Source organism: Helianthus annuus, chromosome 5 (assembly GCF_002127325.2).
Source record: "Helianthus annuus cultivar XRQ/B chromosome 5, HanXRQr2.0-SUNRISE, whole genome shotgun sequence".
NCBI lineage: Eukaryota > Viridiplantae > Streptophyta > Magnoliopsida > Asterales > Asteraceae > Helianthus > Helianthus annuus.
The window spans coordinates 169,255,840-169,270,591 of NC_035437.2; the positions used below are offsets into that span (position 1 = coordinate 169,255,840).

Here is a 14,752-nt window from a genome sequence, read left to right on the forward strand (position 1 = left end):
TCGGATCATACGTCGCTAAGTCGATTCGGCTAATGCCGGTTTTGACCGTTTAAGCCATAAAATGAGTTTTATACGTCCTTTTGACCCGAAACCTTTTTCTACTGATTTTATTTGTTAAATAAATTATTTTGAGCATTCTGGAAATATAAAAATCTCAGCTTTCTTTTGAAAACCCGGAAACGGCCCTAGATCGCATTTTTAGCATTTTAACGCATAGTAAGCGTTATACTCATTTTAAACATATAAGACTCGTACCTACTGATGTAATTAGTATATTTTCATATAATAACAGTAAGTATAAATGTTTGAACTCAGATTTCCAGTATTGGCAGTTTTAGCCCTTGTGAAATGACTAAAATACCCCTACGGTGCATAGTTTGACTTTAAATGATAAGTTTTGTATACGGGTCATACCCTACTGTTATAACATGTCATATTAAGTATATTTACTGTATAAATCAGACCCGTAACTCAGATTTCCAATTTGACTCTTTTATAATCTTTTAAATGACCAAAATGCCCTTCTAAGGCATAAATTGAGTTTAAATTTATTCGGGGCATAATAGAACATAACTTACTAATATTATATCATATCTAAAGCATATTATCTCAGGGAACTTGCATTTGGCTCTTTTGGCTACCCGTAACGCCATTTTAGCGTTCGGTTCGGTTTACGTAACTAGTTTGCGTAAATTGACCGAAACGGGTCAAACGTTATCATTTTTATCCCAAAATCCAGAATGTATTTAGTATACCCATATTATACAAGTATTCAAACTTGTCGGGTCTAAATCACATTCTATCCGGTCTTTCGCTTAATCGTGCGCTTGTACCGTATCGTCCTTAAAACTAACCGGTCTAAGCTAAAGCTTAAATAAAAGGCCCGTTAGGAATCTAATAGGTTATTATAAACCTTTGTTCCAGATTAGGAGGCCCAGTAAAAGCTACCTACACTTACCATTTGTGATTCATACTTGCTCAGGTAAATACATTTTGACTTATTTTCCCTATACGGGCTTGGGGTACGGTATATAGAATACCGCTTGATCGAGCGCACAAATCCTGCGCCCTTGGGTGTCCAGTCTTGAATAGTTTGTGCGACTCGTTTAAACAATCCCGCGCCACGACCAGAGCACGGCGTGTAGGCGTACACCCGACGTGTATAACTCTTTAATGTGGTGTGTCATTTAATCTTTAGCCCGGACAGCAGATCCCGGGCCACCAAATGTACGAGTAACATGTAATTCGTTCACAAGTTTATATTGCATAATTATCCCAAGTTAATAAAAATATTTATGCCTTGTGCATTTAAATAAATTTTCAATCATTTTCAAAATGAGTCAGTTGATTTGTATTTACCAGTGTAAACTGACGTATTTTTCCCAAAAGGTTAAGTGCAGGTACTATACGAACTAGGCTGGCTGTTTCCTAAGAGCGTCCACTATAGTCTCGCAAGCTCGGACGACAAATAAACTGTTGAACAATTTTTTTCTTATTTAATTGATCCGCCTGTGGATCCGTTTCAACTACTTATGATGTTATTATTACATTTTAATTAAAGTTGAAATGAATCTATTTCTGCTTCCGCTGTGCATTATTATATTGTGTTGTTTGTCTATGACGATGCCAACCACGTCACTGTACCCCACACCGGGCCCACCGGTGACACGTGGAGATCGGGGTGTGACAGTCTCGCAAGCTTGGATGTCAACTGTTGAACAATATTTCCTATTTATTTTTGATCCCCCTGTGGATTATTTTCAACTGTTTGTGATACATGATATTACTATAACATTCGGTTGAAATATATCTATCTTTTGCTTCCGCTGTGCATTTAAATATTGTGTTGTTTGACTGTAATGTTACCAACTACGTCGCGATAATCCCCCACCGGGCCCACCGGTGAAACGTGTGAAAATTGGGGTGTGACATATATATGCGGATTAGACACCAAAAAATAAACACTCAAAAAATGGCTACAATTTAAGGAATGTGTTTAGTGACAACATCAGATTCCTAATTGATGGAGAAAGGTCTGGTGGCAAGAAAAGCTGCTTCCAGGAGTTTGTCAAGTGTTTTCGCTCGACGATTCCATTCTTGGGTGGTTGGTTTGGCCCTTGTTCCTGTAACTCGAATCCTAGCCCGGTATGTCCCATTTTAGTTTTATACCAATGTGAACCTTACGCCTTTTTTACTCTCTGATCGAAGTTCTCGGCATCGAAAAACCATGGTAAACTAAATCACACGTGTATATGTTGACATTTAAGAGATATACAGTCAAGAAAATTAAGAGCAATGGTGATATATATGTGGATTAGACACCAAAAAATAAACACTCAAAAAATGGCTACAAATTAAGGAATGTGTTTAGTGACGGCATCAGATTCCTAATTGATGGAAAAAGGTCTGGTGGCAAGAAAAGCTGCTTCCAGGAGGTAGTCAAGTGTTTTCGCTCGACGATTCCATTCTTGGGTGGTTGGTTTGGCCCTTGTTCCTGTAACTCTAATCCTAGCTCGTTATATCCCATTTTAGTTTTACATCATTGTGAACCATACGCCTTTTTTACTCTCTGATCGTGGTTCTCGGCGTTGAAAAATCTTCGTAAACTAAATCACACGTGTATATGTTGACATTTAAGAGATATACAGTCAAGAAAATCAAGAGCAATGGTGATATATATGTGGATTAGACACCAAAAAATAAACACTCAAAAAATGGCTACAATTTAAGGAATGTGTTTAGTGACGGCATCAGATTCCTAATTGATGGAGAAAGGTCTGGTGGCAAGCAAAGCGGCTTCCAGGAGGTTGTCAAGTGTTTTCTCTCGACGATTCCATTCATGGGTGGTTGGTTTGGCCCTTGTTCCTGTAACTCGAATCCTAGCCTGGTATATCCCATTTTAGTTTTACACTATTGTGAACCTTACGCCTTTTTTACTCTCTGATCGAGGTTCTCGACATTGAAAATTTTTCGTAAACTAAATCACATGTGTATATATTGACATTTAAGAGACATACAGTCAATAAAATCAAGAGCAATGGTGATATATATGCGGATTAGAGACCAAAAATAAACACTCAAAAAATGGCCACATTTTATGGAATGTGTTTAGTGACGGCATCAGATTTCTAATTGATAGAGAAAGGTCTGGTGGCAAGAAAAGCTGCTTCCAGGAGGTTGTCAAGTGTTTTCGCTCGACGATTCCATTCTTGGGTGGTAGGTTTGGCCCTTGTTCCTGTAACTCGAATCCTAGCCCGGTATATCCCATTTTAGTTTTACATCATTGTGAACCATACGCCTTTTTTACTCTCTGATCGTGGTTCTCGGCATTGAAATATCTTTGTAAACTAAATCACATGTGTATATGTTGACATTTAAGAGATATACAGTTAAGAAAATTAAGAGCAATGGTGATATATATGCGGATTAGAAACCAAAAAATAAACACTCAAAATATGGCTACAATTTAAGGAATGTGTTTAGTGACGGCATCAGATTCCTAATTGATGGAGAAAGGTCTGGTGGCAAGAAAAGCAGCTTCCAGGAGGTTGTGAAGAGTTTTCGCTCGACGATTCCATTCATGGGTGGTTGGTTTGGCCTTTTTTCCGGTAACTCGAATCCTAACCCGGTATATCCCATTTTAGTTTTACACCATTGTGAACCTTATGCCTTTTTTACTCTCTGATCGAGGTTCCCGGCATTGAAAAATCTTCGTAAACTAAATCACACGTGTATATGTTGACATTTAAGAGATATACAGTCAAGAAAATCAAGAGCAATGGTGATATATATGCGGATTAGACACCATAAAATAAACACTCGAAAAATGGCTACAATTTAAGAAATGTGTTTAGTGACGGCATCAGATTCCTAATTGATGGAGAAACGTCTGGTGGCAAGAAAAGCTGCTTCTAGGAGGTTGTCAAGTGTTTTCGCTCGACGATTTCATTCTTGGGTGGTTGGTTTAGCCCTTGCTCCTGTAACTCGAATCCTAGCCCGGTATATCCCTTTTTAGTTTTACACCATTGTGAACCTTGCGACTTTTTTACTCTCTGATCGAGGTTGTCGGCATTGAAAAATCTTCGTAAACTAAATCACACGTTTATATGTTGAAATTTAAGAGATATACAGTCAAGAAAATCAAGAGCAATGGTGATGTATATGCGGATTAGACACCAAAAAATAAACACTCAAAAAATGGCTACAATTTAAGGAATGTGTTTAGTGACGGCATCAGATTCCTAATTGATGGAGAAAGGTCTGGTGGCAAGAAAAGCAGCTTCTAGGAGGTTGTCAAGTGTTTTCGCTCGACGATTCCATTCTTGGGTGGTTGGTTTGGCCCTTGTTCCTGTAACTTGAATCCTAACCCGGTATATCCAATTTTAGTTTTACACCGTTGTGAAGCTTACGCCTTTTTTACTCTCTGATCGTGGTTCACGGCATTGAAAAATCTTCGTAAACTAAATCACACGTGTATATGTTGACATTTAAGAGATATACAGTCAAGAAAATTAAGAGCAATGGTGATATATATGCGGCTTAGACACCAAAAAATAAACACTCAAAAAATGGCTACAATTTAAGGAATGTGTTTAGTGACGGCATCAGATTCCTAATTGATGGAGAAAGGTCTGGTGGCAAGAAAAGCAGCTTCCAGGAGGTTGTCAATTGTTTTCGTTCGACGATTCCATTCCTGGGTGGTTGGTTTGGCCCTTGTTTCTGTAACTCGAAGCCTAACTCGGTATACCCCATTTTAGTTTTACACCATTCTGAACCTTACGCCTTTTTTACTCTCTGATTGAGGTTCATGGCGTTGAAAAATCTTCAGAAACTAAATCACACGTGTATATGTAACACCTCGAAAATTCATGTCCAATAATGTACTGACACGTGTCGTAAGCTTTAATGGATAAATATATTTTAAACGTATGAAAGTATACTTTAGAGGGGCTAAAGTTAACAAACAAGGAAACTATGTTAATATAAGGTCCAAAGTGTCAATAATGGATAAATATATTTTATAATAGCCCTACAAGTTGTTTATACCTTCAAACGAATAAATCATGGATTATACGGAGCTAAATATGAAAGAAAGTGAGAGATTACAAACTACAGGGGCTAAATGTGTCAACATGTTTAAAGTATACCTCTGAGTGACCTTTTAGCAAACCCGAAGCTTTGTAACGATAAATTATGCTCACTAGATTGCGTGATAAAAATTTCATAAAGTTTCGTTAACGTGTGCGAGGGGTTAAAAGCGTCAACATTGAATTCTAAGGCCTTACGGGTGACCCCAAAGTTAAACAAGGGCTTAACTAAGTTTGTATATGTCTAAAGACCCTCAAAAGTAAGGTTAGAAGGCCAAAAGTGCAAGAAATAAGCTCAAAACCACGTTACAAAGGACCAGGGGCTGAAATGCAATTAATTGAAACTTGTTTGGCTGGTTATGGAGGACCAGGCGGCCCGCGTAAGAAACCCTTATGGGTTTACGCGGCCAGCGAGAACAGCACAGCGACAGAAAAAGACCTGCAACTGCCAGTCAGGTCTGTAACCGACTTTAAACCTTGTTTTCTTATACCAGGGACTTCCCCACTGGTATTTCGTGCACTAGGGACAGTTGGGACCATCTTGTAACACTTGTAGACTTGCATGGCAAGATCTAATGGCTCCAAATCTATATATATAATATATGAATAAGGTTTGGGACACATGGCATCTTGTGGTGCAACCAATTGTGATTTTTGGCGGGAAAATGTGGGAAATAGCTTAGGATTTAATCGGATCCCGCGTTGGTATCCATACCCGGTGTTTTGACCCGTGGTATATAAATCTTCTAAAAACTTAAATCCTCATTTGATTCTCTAAGCCGTCATCTACCAAAACCCTAGCATCGCTTCATTTCCTCATCAAGAATCTCCCTACCAGCTGCGTTTCTTTTTTCTTTTTATCAAAAACCGAGAACAATCGTATGGCCATCGTATTTGGTGTTCTGCTTTTGTGTTCATGGAGTTTTCTTTTCAAGGTATTTTTCTGGTTCGTTAGCCAAAGGGGTATGGAAGATGATCTATTATCTCGCAGTCAATCAAGGTATGTTTGTGTTCATGTATTTTTTTTCTCACTTTGCCTTTCTTCCACCGATTTCATGTTAAACATTATTGTTTAGGGTTTTCGTTATGATGTTATTCTTACCGTCTAAATGAAAGTTAGTATAGTTTTATGTAGCTTAGATTTGATGATGATTTCTGTTCATAATATTCCAGTTCATAATTTTTTGTTTTGAAAATTAGGGTTGTTTATTTCCATATACAAGATCTGGTCACTTATGTAGCGTTTAGTATAAAACAAGATTATGATTGTTGTTAATGAAATGGTTGGTTCTGATTTCATTTTCTTTGTTACAAAAAAATCCTTTTGAACTTATTAGTAAAAGCGGTTTCATTGGTTTGTGGTGGCGGTGACTATATCATAGATTGGATTTTATATATTTTGTGGACAAATAACGATCGACAATCTATTGCGCCATCAGTTAGGCTATCGATATAGTTCCAGAAGGATATGATTGAGAAAAAGGCTTTCTCATCCATTTGTTTTGAGCTGAATACCAGATAAACTCAATTGATGGCGTTAACTTTCTACAGAATTCATATACAGAAAGTGGCTTTTGTGATCATTTAAGCTTTATGTTCGCGTACGAGGTTGTGTCTCCATCTCTGGACACTCTTGATTTCCAAGCTGGTGTTACAAAGGGCTTTTGTAAAGTGTAGAGGTGTTGTGTGTGTGAATTAAATCAAAGCTGGTCAATATAATTAATGAGTCTCATCTTAAAATGAATATGTTTTCTAGGACTTGGTGGGTTTGTTGCTTGCAATAGTCTTTCACAAAGGAACGATGATCCAACCAAAGCATCACACGCCCTTGGGATGTGGTACGGTTTAAATATACATTCTTTTAGGTATGTGTTCTCACGCGTCGTGAAGATCTTTGATTATTAGTTTCTTTCTCATTTCTTGACGTTTCTGATGAAGTTCTTTGTTTACTTTGCAGCCTTGCTGGTTTCCCTTCGTCAACCATTTATGTTTTGGGTTAGGGCTTCTCCTACATACTGATTATTACTTGCTAAATTTGAAGATCTTGATGATTACCTGTTATTTTTTCCAGATTTGTTTTTTTAGCTATCATTTTGAAGTCCGTTACACAAGCATTTGACCAATTCCTAAAATAGAAGTAAAAATTCAGAAATTAATCACCTTCAATTTATATATGTTTTTTGGTTACGGCTGAAATCCACTTATGATGATTGTTGCTTTGTCAATTAATCATACAAATAGGAATATTAGATGGTTTTTTACTAAAAAACTAGATTTGTAAATATAAAGTTGTAATTTGTTAAGTTCTTGGTAGATCTGCAGTTGGATTGGTATTGGTTCAGGCTATAGAACAATTAATTGAAAATTCACCTTTTGAGTTGTTTTTGGTTTTCAGGTATTGGTTCGACCTGTAGAACAATTGATCGAAAATAAACCACCTAAAAATATGTCCTCTCTTTTGCTGCTATGGTTATTTGACTGCAATCTCCACTTATGCATGTTCATTATCACAAGACTAAAAGTACTATCATGACAATCTCGAAGGGTTGGGTGAAACCATCTCCGTTACCAGACAGCTGGAAGCTAAAAGAGATCTTTGCCACTGGAGTTGCTCTTGGAGGTTACTTAGCTTTAATGACAATTATCTTCTTCTGGATCATGAGGGATACCGACTTTTTCTTGGTAAGATATAAAATTATTAGGAGCGTTAACAGTGTAATCGAGTTGTAAACATGTGGTAAACAGGTTGGCGTGTTGACCTGGTTATGTGACAGGTTGACAGGACAACCTGTTTTATTAGACAGGTCAGACATGACAATCCAAAACTTGATTATTTTCATGTCTTGTCATAACTCCGTATTTTTTGTTTCCTTCGTCTCTGCAGGATAAATTTAGCGTGAAATCTCTTCGGAACAGTGAAACGGAGATGATGGCTGCTTTATATTTGCAAGTCAGTATTGTGAGCCAAGCTCTCATCTTTGTCACCCGTTCTCGTAGCTGGTCGACCCGACTTCTTACTGATGGGTGCTTTCCTTGCAACACAACTCGTAATCTTTTTTCTACAAAAAGTTTCCAACTTTTTTAATTCTCAAAACAACCACATAACATAAAACATTAAAACCCGTATTTGCATAAATTTCAGGTAGCAACTTTAATCGTGGTATACGCAGAGTGAGAATTCGCAAAAATCAAAGGAATCGGATGGAAATGGGCTGGCGTTATCCGGCTTTACAGCATCGTGTTTTATTTCACTCTTGATATCATGAAGTTTGCTATCAGATACATCCTTAGTGGCAAGGCTTGGCTCAGCATGATTGACCAAAGGGTATATTACTATATTTCAATAATTTCATCATTCATCAATAACCTTATATCCTAAACTTTAATGATGAACACTAAAACTTAACAAAACATTGTGTGTGTTTTTGTGCAGACTGCTATCACAACAAAGAAGGATTATGGAAGAGAAGAAAGAGAGGCCCAATGGGCTCATGCTCAAAGGACTCTTTACGGGCTTCAAGCACCCGATACCTCAACCCTCTTCAACGAAAAGAGCGGCTACAGAGAATTGTCTGAAATCACTGAACAGGCCTAACGACGTGCTGAAGTTGCAAGGTACTTTAACTGTTAACAGTTAACAGTTAACTAAAACCAACTGTTCATTTAAAGTCGATAAAATTTAACCAAGTGTGTGTTTATATATAGGCTTCGAGATCTAAAAGGGATAACTAAAGCGTGAACAATTGAATGTACTCTTTCTTGAGATTGCATAAGTAAAGCACCTTAATTGACAAACAAGTAAGAAGAATCTAGCTAAAGTTTCTAAACAAATTTTCACAGAGCTTAAAGGGATAACTAAAGCGTGAACAATTGAATGTACTCTTTCTTGAGCTGGTTGGTGGACTTGGTAATACCTAATTAGTGTAATTCAGTTAATCTTCTTTCCAGGTATCTGTATTTGTTTAATTAACATTTTGCTACCTTGCAGAACTTGAATAGAAAACAGTAGGCTATTGGGTGAAATTACGGGAGTTTAAAAAGACATGATCGATCAAATCACATCACTCAAGAAGGAGAATGCAACATTACAATCTGAAACACATTACGTAAGGCTTTTAACAAATCAACCTGTATGGATTATAGATAAATCTTAGGGTCCATTGTTTTTTTTGGCCATGGGCTTATAGTTTTCGTGATATCCAAGTAGATGTGTGATGTCCTTTTTATAGCATTTAGCTTTTCGGACGAGATTAAAGGGTGTTTTGTTTTTATTAATCCATTGGATTTTGGGGGAATTAAAATTAAAATTGTGTAGTGTAGAGATAAAAAAGAGTTCTACAAACTAAAGATTTAGACGAAGTGGATCTTGCTTGATATCACTTTCTCAGGCGTTCTTTGTGTTATCATTAATAATGATTTAGTCTGTGTTATTATTGATGACGATTTAGTCTACCTGACAGGTAAAACCTTCCTTTTTATGGTATAATACAACATAAGCATACATACGTAGTTGACAAATAATGTTATTACAGCATTGGTTTTGTTTTTATTCGAATGCAGACGTCTCAAATCAGTTGGCTGGGATAAAGGTACTTAGTGTTTTGTTTGGGATGTGAGATCTTCACTTTTACTTAGATTATGCTATGTTAATTGTTTTTTTTTTCTTATTGTAATAGATTTGTTCACGAAAGGTTCAAGTCCATTTAACTAGGCTCATGCTGAAGTGTGGTTGATGCATGTCCGAAAGGAATGGGCCCATCAGGTTTTGTTTTAATTATTAATTGATGTTCACAAAAAAGCAACCACCATAACGACACAATAAATGTTTACAGTGAAAACCAGATTCATTTTTTACATACAACTCACTGCCCATGTACTTCCACCAAGATGGTGAAGCCTCTGATGACTTTCCATGGTAACGCCGTTGTTTTCTGTCCATACTTTTAAGCGGCACCAGATCCCTCATCGCGTGCAACTATTCTATAAGTTAAGGTATCTCTAAGTTTCGGTTTCCTTTTTAACAAGAAATAGCAACTCCTTCGTGATTAAATGGGTCGTGTTTGCGGGATTAATCGAACGCGAAACCAGACCCGTTTTGCCTGACCTTCTTTTACATATTATGCACTTTATTCATAAAGAAAATGCCTAATGATTTGTGAAAGTTATACCACATTTTATTTTCTAAAACAAAATTCATAATGAATGAGCTGTGAAATACTTGGGTTTTGAATGGGATCATATGTGACTATGCCATTTCTTATGATTATTTAATCATGTGATGGTATATTTTCACAGGTACAGTTTCTCGAATGCCATGAGGCTCTTCTTATTATCTTTATTTCTACCCAGGTTAGTTCACTTTTCTATTTAGATACTTATCAAGTTGGATTCTGATTATGTTTTATCTTGAGTTAAATGGACTGATAGTCAACCGTGTATAATGTATTATTATTGAATAATACAACTTTTGTAATAACAATTAACACTAATTATTTAGAATGAAAACCTTAAATCATTTGGACAAAAAGTGCTTCATCTGATCCTTTCATCTACTCAATTGTATTATCTTATTCAACGAAATGAAAAGAAATGTCGAAAATGGTTAGTGGGGTATACATACTTGAGCGGTTAAGCTAAAGGATTTTGTTGGTCAGCATAATCAAAGGAGGGGTCTGTGAAGTGGAAGCTGGCTATATATACAGTTCTCCAAATCTCAGTATGGTGCACGTGGTGGTGCAGAAACGGCGCGCTATCCAACAATAGACAACCGAGCATTGTGAACCTAAATAAATAACCTAATTCATTAATTTTTTTTATACAGATTCATTACTTTTTTGGTAGCTTGTGATGTAAAATGTTGAATTTGAGTTAGGGGTTGTTTGGTAGCCTCTGAATAGTCATTAAGAGGCTACCTCTTAATGGAACCATTAAGAATTTTACCAATGAGAAGGTAGAAGAATGTGACATGTGATGATTTACTATTCAGAGGTTACCTCTTAACCATTCAGACTTGAGGTTACCTCTTATTCATTCAGAGGTTTTTAACCATTAAGAAGTAGCATCTGAATGGTCATTAAGAGGCTACCAAACAGCCCCTTAATTGTTTTGAAACCTTGGTTGTTATAATTGTTTGCTTGAACTTTTATGTTCCACCTTTTTGAGTATGTATATATATATATATATATATATATATATATATATAATAGATTTCTATTTGGTTTACACTTTATTGTTTAATTATTAATTTTTGAACTTCAAAATATATTAAGCATCCTGTAGTCATGACTTATATTCGTTACAGTGTATACGATAAAGAATTGCGGTTGAGCCTCCACATTTTACTTTTTTTTTATTAATTCTATGGGCGAACATTATGAGGAACAATTAATATGTTTTATACCATTAAAGTTTAAAAATAACCATTGTTTTAAGACATTTCGGTTTGCCATATCATCCATCACATAATCATCAAATGTAGAAAGCGACTAATTCTAAATAATAGATAAATCTTTTCATCTCTTTTACTGCACATCCTCCACAATCTTCAACTTCTTCCAAGTTGTATTTTCGGGGATACTTGATAGTCCGTCAACCTCATAAACATTTTGTATTGGTTTACGAAACATTTTTATACTAAGATCTTATTAAGAATTAAAAGGTTATTAGCTTCACACGAAAACTATGAATACACATGGAGACAAAGTTAGGATACTGATGAAACATAAGGGAAAGAAGATACTAATGAGTTTGAAAATGTTCTTTATGTACTTTTTATTCTTGAAAACTAAATTATCCTAGCCCGGAATGTTCCGGGTGATAGCCTAGTTTGCTATATAAGAGCTCCCAAGTTGTAACATTTAGTTCATCATTTGCAAACATTCACAAGACTCACTTCTGGAGCTCTCTGGTCATCAAGCAAGCCTTCTAGTGGTCTCTAGTCGTAATTAGGACTCTTGTAAGTGTCCTTAACCCTTCCTAATTCAGTTTAGCTTAGTTAATTAGCTAAAAGTCAAACCGTCGTAATTAAGGTTTGACTTCGAGATTACTCATAATTTATTCAGTCAATTCTCGAATTAAAAATACCTATGAGTGGGTAATTATGTGGGTAATAAACCCTTAAAAGGGTACTCTCTGATTCCCACTCTAACTATGTCAATTGTCGGGTCAAAGCTTACTTTAAAAAGTCAACAGAATGCTTATTTTCAAACTAATGCATAATTAGCAATGTAGGATCCATGCAACCTGTTTTATCATTAATATAACTTGGTAAATAATGTAAGAACATGTCTAAACATGTTCACCCCGACAATTTTCAGTTTAGGCTCGGTTTGGAACCGAAAGTCGCATAGTTTGACTTATGCTTTGACTTTCAGTTCTGACCCGTTTAAGCCAAGTTTAGGATTGCCTTAAGAGGTTCTTTTGGACCTACTTTCATGTTAGTATAACCCTCTGTGATTATACAACTTGGTTCATTAGATATCTAATTCTTGTGCATGTTTCCGTTAATCGCTTATATGTTGACCATTATGCCCAAATGGCCTTAAACTATAATTTTTAAAAATGTAAAAGAGTAGATACCTTAGTTACTGATTTATAAACTTGTACCCAAAATTTGACATCAGTTTGAGGTCTAGATTAAGAGTTATGCTCATTAGCGTAATTAGAAGCATTCTTAGTAATCAATTGGCGTAATTAGCATATAGCCTATCTAAACCCAAATTTTAATACCAAACATTTTGCCTACTGATATAAAATAATATTTTGGGATTTTTGGAGATTTTTATTTATTTTTAGGCTGAGCATAACTTAGAGTTTTAAGCTTATTTCGGTTATTGCCGGTTTTGCCATTTTGGGCTATAAAATGAGTTTTATAAATCCTTTTGACCTCAAACCTTTTTCCACTGATTTGTTATGTTAAATAAATTATTTTGAGCCTTCTGGAATATTAAAAATATCAGCTTTTTATACAAAACCCGGAAATGGCTCCAAATCGCCTTTTTAAGCGTTTTAACGACATAGTATGTACTAAAACTAGTTTATATATATAAGGATTGATACCTACTGGTATATTCAGTAAATTTTATATTATAACAGTAAACAAAGGTTTTAAACTCAGATTTCCAGTTTTGACCTTTTAGGCTTATGTGAAATTACCAAAATGCCCCTTCGGTGCATAATATGGTTATAATTAATAAATTTCACATATATATGATACCCTACTGTTATAACTTATGAAGTTAAGTATATTTACTAAATAAATCAGACTACAAATTAAACTCTTTTATACCCTTTAAAATGACCAAAATGCCCTTATGAGGCATAGTTTACGTTTAAAACCATTTTGGGCATAATAGGAGATATCATACTGATATCACAACATATTTAGTGCATATTAACTCAAGGAACTTGTATATGATTCATATGTTTACTCGTTACGCACTCTCCGCGTTCGGATCGGCTTATGTAACTAGTTTACACATTTTAGCCGAAACGGGTCAAACCATATCATTATTGTCTCAAAATCCAGAATGTGTTTAAGTTACCCATATTAAACAAGCATGCAAGCTTGTCGGGTCAAAACCACATTCTAAACCGGTCTTCGCCTTCCATGCGATTGAACCGTATTCATTCTTTGAAACTAACCGGTCTAAGCTTAGGCTAAATTAAGACCCGTTAGGATTCTAACAGGTTATTATAAACCATCGTTCTAGAATAGGAGATCCAGTAAAATATATTTGCACTTGCTTATTGTGACTGTACTTGCTCAGGTAAATACTTTTAACTTATTTTCCCTATACGGGCTTGGGGTACGGTATATAAAATACCGCTTGGTCGGGCATTGAATCTTTAATCAAATGTAGGTTAAATCATTGAAATGACCCGTTAAAATTGTTTTGTTTGCTTAAAGTCTTTGGGGGGTTAATGACCATGTCCCGGATATCCTTGGCATCATTTTACGAAATGGCCACGACCTAAGCATACGGGTGTAGGCGTACACCCGTTGTGCATAAATATTAAGGTATAACCGCCAGTTTCGGGGGAAGCTGCTGCGGGACTATACCATGTGGTGTGTCTATTGATCTTTAACCCGGTGTAGACCCGGGCTACTGGACGCATAAGAAACATGTAAATCTTTTACAAGTTTATATTCAAATAATTATCCGAAGTTATAAAAATCTTTTTATGCCATGTGCATTTAAATCAATTTTAAACCTTTACAAAATGAGTCAGTTAAATTATATTTACCAGTGTAAACTGACGTATTTTTCCAAAAAGATTAAGTGCAGATACTACGCGTAATAGGCTGGCCTCTCCTTAGCATCACTTAGAGTCTCGCAAGCTTGGATGCCAAACTCTGTTGAACTATGTTTCCTCTTTATTTTTGATCCGCCTATGGATCTGTTTCAACTATATTGTGATACTTAAATATTACAATAATTATTCGGTTGGAATAAATCTATCTTTTTGCTTCCGCTGTGCATTTTAAATTTGTGTTGTTTGACTATGATGATATCAACTACGTCACGATACTCCCCACCGGGCCCACCGGTGACACGTGGAAAATAGGGGTGTGACAGTATATGTTGACATTTAAGAGATATACAGTCAAGAAAATCAAGAGCAATGCTGATATATACGCGGATTAGACACCAAAAAGTAAAAAC

At 35.9% G+C, this 14,752-nt stretch overlaps 1 pseudogene; it reads left to right on the plus strand.

Annotated features, from left to right (window-relative positions):
• Positions 1-5,865: 5,865 nt before the first annotated feature.
• LOC110941448 lies at positions 5,866-10,927 on the plus strand (annotated as a pseudogene).
• Positions 10,928-14,752: the final 3,825 nt, after the last annotated feature.